The sequence below is a fragment of the Artemia sp. Qi Xiang Cuo genome, chromosome 1 (genome assembly GCF_049724085.1).
Source record: "Artemia sp. Qi Xiang Cuo chromosome 1, ASM4972408v1, whole genome shotgun sequence".
NCBI lineage: Eukaryota > Metazoa > Arthropoda > Branchiopoda > Anostraca > Artemiidae > Artemia > Artemia sp. Qi Xiang Cuo.
This window is the reverse complement of record NC_142794.1, coordinates 29123375-29129388: the sequence shown is the minus strand read 5'-3', so window position 1 is coordinate 29129388 and position 6014 is coordinate 29123375. Positions and strand designations below refer to the sequence as shown.

General features: G+C 34.0%; 1 non-coding gene across 1 annotated transcript; it reads left to right on the top strand.

Moving 5' to 3' along the window:
* The first annotated feature begins 250 nt into the window (after nt 1–250).
* Nucleotides 251–324, top strand: TRNAI-AAU (transfer RNA isoleucine (anticodon AAU)). Its single transcript has one exon. It is a non-coding gene; the product is annotated as a tRNA-Ile (tRNA).
* Nucleotides 325–6014: the final 5690 nt, after the last annotated feature.

Here is a 6014-nt window from a genome sequence, read left to right as displayed (position 1 = left end):
TTATAAAAAAATCGCAAGTAAGTAACTTTTTTTTTTCTCTTTACAACAAAAAAATGTCACTTAGCTAAACGATTTATATATTTAATTAAATTAATTATGAAAAATTTCTCAGTAAGTAACAATTTCATTCTTGAAGTCAACTCTTGGATATGCAATACGGAAATTTCATTCAAGAAATTATGAAAAAATTGTAAGTAAGTAGCAAATTCTTTTAACAAAATCTAAGTGTTAGAGTGATAATATTCTTAATGGCTTGTTAGCTCAGTTGGTTAGAGCGTCATGCTAATAACGTGAAGGTCGAGGGTTCGATCCCCTCACGAGCCATAGTTTTGACCTTCGTATGGTAGCTCCATAAGTTATTTTAGGGATATATTTTTTAAGGTTCATTTAGACGAGGTTACGCGCGTAACCTCGTCTAAATGAACCTTAAAAAATGAAATAAAGCTATGTCTAATTTGCATATCTCTCCTGATTGGTCCCTAAAAAACCAAAAAACTGATAGGCTAACTGAAAATTAAGGTAAAATGTTGTTTTGTCAAAATTTTCTGGTTACTTTTTTGCAATGTGTAGGAATCAGTGGGGAATCCCCGCTCGTTTGGAAAGGTGCCAAGGAAAGGCAAGTGATTCGTCTCTTTGTGTCTGTCGTCTCTGTGTGTTTGTCCTCTCTCTGTTTGAGTGGACTCTGTGTGTGTGTGTCGTCTCTGTGCATGTGTCCTCTCTGTGGGTGTTTCGTTGTGTGCTTGTAGTCTCTGTGTTTGAGTGGACTCTGTGTGTGTGTGTGTGTGTGTCGTCTCTGTGCATTTGTCGTCTCTGTGGGTATTTCGTATCTGTGTGTGTGTGTGTGTGTTGTCTCTGTGTGTGTGTCGTCTCTGTGTGCGTGTCGTCTTTCTATGTGTTGTCGCCACTCTAAGTGAACCTAGAATTTTGTCATAATTTCTTGAATGAAATTTCTTTTTGTTTATTCAACAAGTGAATTCAAAAAAGAAATCCATGAGGAAACTTCAAGAAAGAGTTTGTTACTTACTTAGAATTTTGTCATAATTTCTTGAACGAAATGTCTTTTTGTTTATCCAGCTGGTGAATTCAAGAAAGAATTTGCTATTTACTTACAATTTTTGATAATTTCTTAAAACTCGTCTAAATGAACCTTAAAAAATGAAATAAAGCTCTATCGACTTTGCATGTTGATATAAAATATATCCCTAAAATAACTTATGGAACTACCATACGAAGGTCAAAACTATGGCTCGTGAGGGGATCCAACCCTCGACCTTCACGTTATTAGCATGACGCTCTAACCAACTGAGCTAAAAGGACATTAAGAATATTATCACTCTAACACTTAGATTTTTGTTAAAAGAATTTGCTACTTACTTACAATTTTTTCATAATTTCTTGAATGAAATTTCCGTATTGCATATCCAAGAGTTGACTTCAAGAATGAAATTGTTACTTACTGATAATTTTTTCATAATTAATTTAATTAAATTTCTATATCATTTATCAAAGTTAAAATTGTTTGTGATAAAGAGAAAAAAAAAAGTTACTTACTTGCGATTTTTTTACAATTTCTTTAATGAAGTATCTGTACTGTTTATTCAAGAGGTGAAATCAATAAAGAGTTTGCTACTTACTTACAAATATGTCTGAAGTTGATTGTCTGAAAAGTATTTTTTTTGGGGGAGATAAACGAGTGGGTTAAAAAGAAGCAGAAATTTTAAAATAATAACAACTTAAGATCAGTAAATAATTCCATTGTTTGTTTTTTTTTGTTAAAAACAAGTTGCTGAAATAATACGTGCATATTAATTGGAATTTAAAACCTAAACACACTTGCAAAAATCACTGCACTGGTGTTTTGGATTTGCCAAGATTTAAATGTTAAGAGTGATAACGAACTGTAAGTAAGGAGCGACATAACTCAATAATAACCGAAACTCTAAAAACCAATAACCCTACTTCGGAAGTTTCAAGCTCCTGTCTACAAAAATATGGAATTAAATTCTTGAAGTAATTGATACTTAATGAAGAAAAAGGTGAAAATTATAGGTTTTATGAAATTGATCATAAGACTTAAATTATTCTATCAGATACGTTTTCTAGCGAATTTGATAACAGACGCTCTTGTGGTCTGTATTAATGAAGGTTCGCCATATCTCACTTTCTTCTCAGAAGGGGGATTATTGCACGTCTCTTCTTCCTTTAAAAAAAAGACAAAAAAATTTAGCATGTAGCAAAAATGCATTTTGGGTTTTTGGAAAATAATTCAGTTTATGTTAGACATATAAAGTAGTGTAAAAAACATATCTTTATTTAAAAATCAGGGGTTTTTATTGTGGGATGGAGGGCCTTTTATAAACTGCTCCTCCCTCCCCCCCCCAAACTCTCCCACTCTTTGTAACACGCAAGCTTTTCATTCAAAGCAGAAAAATACATCATGTTAGGAAAAAGCTTTATTTCTGAATGATAAAGAATTGTTTTTCAAAACAATTAAAACTTGTAAACATACCTATGATTGAGAGATTTTATTTACATAATAGAAAAAAAACGTAAACTTTAGCGTAAAGAGCGAATCCTTTTGATTTCAAATATATCAGTTTCATCAAGTTTCGCTTTAGCAGTCAAAAGTTACGCGCCTGAGAAAAATTTGCCTTGTTTTCGAAAAAAGGGGGGAAAACACCCTCTAAAACTCATATAAATTTAATTAAAATCACATCAACCGAGAACCCTAATATATAATTTAAAAGCTCCTATATGTAGGCTCATTATATCTGAAATTAAAATTTATATTGTCATTTTTAAGTAACCCAAAAAAAAAAAAAAAATTGAGGGCAACTCGGCCCCCCTTCCCCACGCATGTTTTCCCACAGTCCTCCGCCGGGCCCTCGAAATTTAACCCCCCCCCCAAAACTCTCACACGCTTTGTAACACCCCAGCTTTTAATACAAAGCATAAAAATAAATCATGGTAGGAAAAAGTTTTATTTCTGAACGATAATGAAAAGTTTTTCAAAAAAATTACAAATTTTAAAAATACCTATGATGGATAGATTTTATTTACATACTAGAAAAAAAGCGTAAACTTTAGCGTAAAGAGCGAATCCTTATGATTTCAAATATATCAGTTTCATCAAGTTTAGCTATAGCGGTCAAAAATTACGTGCCTGAGAAAAATTTGTCTTGTTTTCGAAAAAAGGGGGAAAACACCCTCTAAAACTCATATAACTTTAATGAAAATCGCATCATCAGAGAGCCCTACTATAGAGGTTAAAAGCCCCTATCTGGAGGCCCATTCGAACAGAAATTGAAAGTTCTAATGTCTTTTTTAAGTAGCCCAAAAAAAAAATTGAGGGCAACTCGGCCCCCCTCCGACCCACATTTTTTCCCAAAGTCCACCGCCGTTACATCGTATTTAGACAAAACCCATGTTTTATCGAGCGACGTTTTCATTTAACTCCCACCTCCCCCAGACGCACCCTCTGTTTTACCCGCCCGCATGTACATAAACGCCGAAAAATACAGCCGGTGAGGAACATTCATTATTTATGAATGTTAAATAACGGTTTTTCAAAAAAATTAAAAATTGTAAACATACCTATGATGGATAGATTTTATTTACATAATAGAAAAAAAGCGTAAACTTTAGCGTAAAGAGCGAATCCTTATGATTTCAAATATATCAGTTTCATCAAGTTTAGCTATAGCGGTCAAAAGTTACGCGCCTGGGAAAAATTTGCCTTGTTTTCGAAAAAGGGGAAAACATCTTAAAAAAAAAGTATAAAAATATATAAAAAAAAATCAACAGATACCCCTAAGCTTGAATTTAAACGTTCCTATCTGTTTCCTACTTATACTAGAAATTAAAAGCCCTAATTTAAATTTTAAGTAACCCAAAAAAAAAAAAATGTATGACCTATCTGCCGCCCTGCACCACTCAGGGGGGCCCCCCGGCATGTGCGAGGACCGCGGCCTGAGCCACACCCCGGGTATAGCCAGAGCCTGTGAAATTTAACCCCCTTAAAAACTCTTTGTAACACGCAAGCTTTTCATTCAAAGCAGGAAAAAGATTTATGTCTGAATGATAAATAACTGTTTTTCAAAACATTAAAACTTGTAATCATACCTCTTATGAATAGATTTTATTTACAGAATATAAAAAATGCATGCTTTGACGTTTCTATCGAATACAGTCGTCATATTCTTAAGATTTTGTATTGTTGGAGGGGAGGGGGGCTGTCCCTCTGAAATTTGAATTTACTAGTAAAACGTTTTTCTTTATTTTTTTTGGGGGGGGAAATAAAAGAATGAAAAGTGTACTCACATTGAAAATAGACAAATCCATTATTTTCAAAATTTAAAAATATTTGGTTTAATAAAAAAAATTTATTACTTAATAATTAAAATTTTTAGTCAGTTTAGAGACATTTTTTCGGGTTTTTTTTTTTTAAATTTATAACATTTTTTAATTTAAATTTTTTTTTTTTTTTTTTTTTTTTTTAGAAAAATCACTAATAAATTTTTTTTATTTGTAAAATCACTAACTTTCTATAAAAGAATGAACACCCAAAAAACAATTGCAAAAAAAAAAAAAAATGTATATTCCTTGAAATTTGAAATTGCGCCATTCCCAGAGTGTAATGACCCGTAGACCTGTTTGTACGGGGGCGTACGCAAAATAACTTTGAACTTTGAAATTGCGTCATTCCCCTGGCAAAGAGTGTGATGACCTGTAGACCGCAAATAAAACAGGATGGAACATAAAGTGCGCAAACTAGTACTTAGCAATCTACTCCCACAGCCCTTAGGGCAAGAGTTGTAAGTTTTGCCCTGGGGGCATATAAGTTTTTATAGAAAATATTGTTGTAAAAACTTCAAAAAAGGTTCATTCGATTGGAAATTCAAACGACTAATGCCTGTTTTCATAGTCGAAAGTGATTGGAGGGCAACTAACTCCCCTCTCAAGCCCACCTTTTCCCCAAACACATTCAATCAAAATTTTAAGATAGCCGTTTTGTTCAACGTAGTTGAAAGTTCTGACAATTAGGTCTTTGAGGATGACACCCCCCACCCAGAGCCCTCAGGGCAAAGGCTGTAAGTTATGCCCTTAGGGCATATAAGGTTTTTATAGAACGGATTGTCGTAGAAACTTCAAAAATGGCTCATTCGAATGGAAATTTGAATGGCTAGTGCCCTTTTTTAATAGTCAAAAGTGATTGGCAGGCAACTAACACCCCTTCCACGCCCACCGTTTCCCCAAAAATATCCAATCAAAACCTTGAAATAGCCATTTTGTTCCACGCAGTTTAAAGTTCAAGAAATTATACCTTTGATTAGAACAATTCCCCTGCAGTTTTTAGGGCAAGGGTTATAAGTTATGCCCTGGGGGCATATAAGTTTTATTTTTGTCGTAGAAACTTGAAAAAGGGCTCATTCGATTGCAAATTCAAATGGCTAGTGCCCTTTTTAATAGTCTCGAAAGTGATTTGAAGGCAACTAAATGCCCTCTCCCGCCCACCTTTTCCCAAAACACATCCAATCAAAATTTTTAGATAGCCATTTTATTCAACATAGTTAAAAGTTTTGGAAATTAGATCTTTAAGGATGACAACCCTCTACTCACAGCCCTCAGGAAAAGGGTCTTAAGTTGTGCCGTAGGGGCATATAAGGTTTTCATAGAAAGCGATGTTGTAAAAACTTCAAAAAGGGCTCATTCTGACTGGAAATTAAAAGGGCTAGTGCCTTTTAATTGTCGAAAGTGATTGAAGGGCAACTAACCCCCTCTCACGCCCACCATTTCCCCAAACACATCCAATAAAAATTTTGAGATGAGACATTTTGTTCAATGTAGTCTGAAAGTTCTGGAAATTAGGTCTTTTAGGATGATAACCCCACCACAGCCCTCAGTGCAAGGGTTGTAATTTATGCCCTGGGGCATATAAGGCTTATATAGAAAGTTGTTGCAGAAATTTCAAAACAGGCTCATTTGATTGAAAATTGAAATTGGCCTTTTTAATA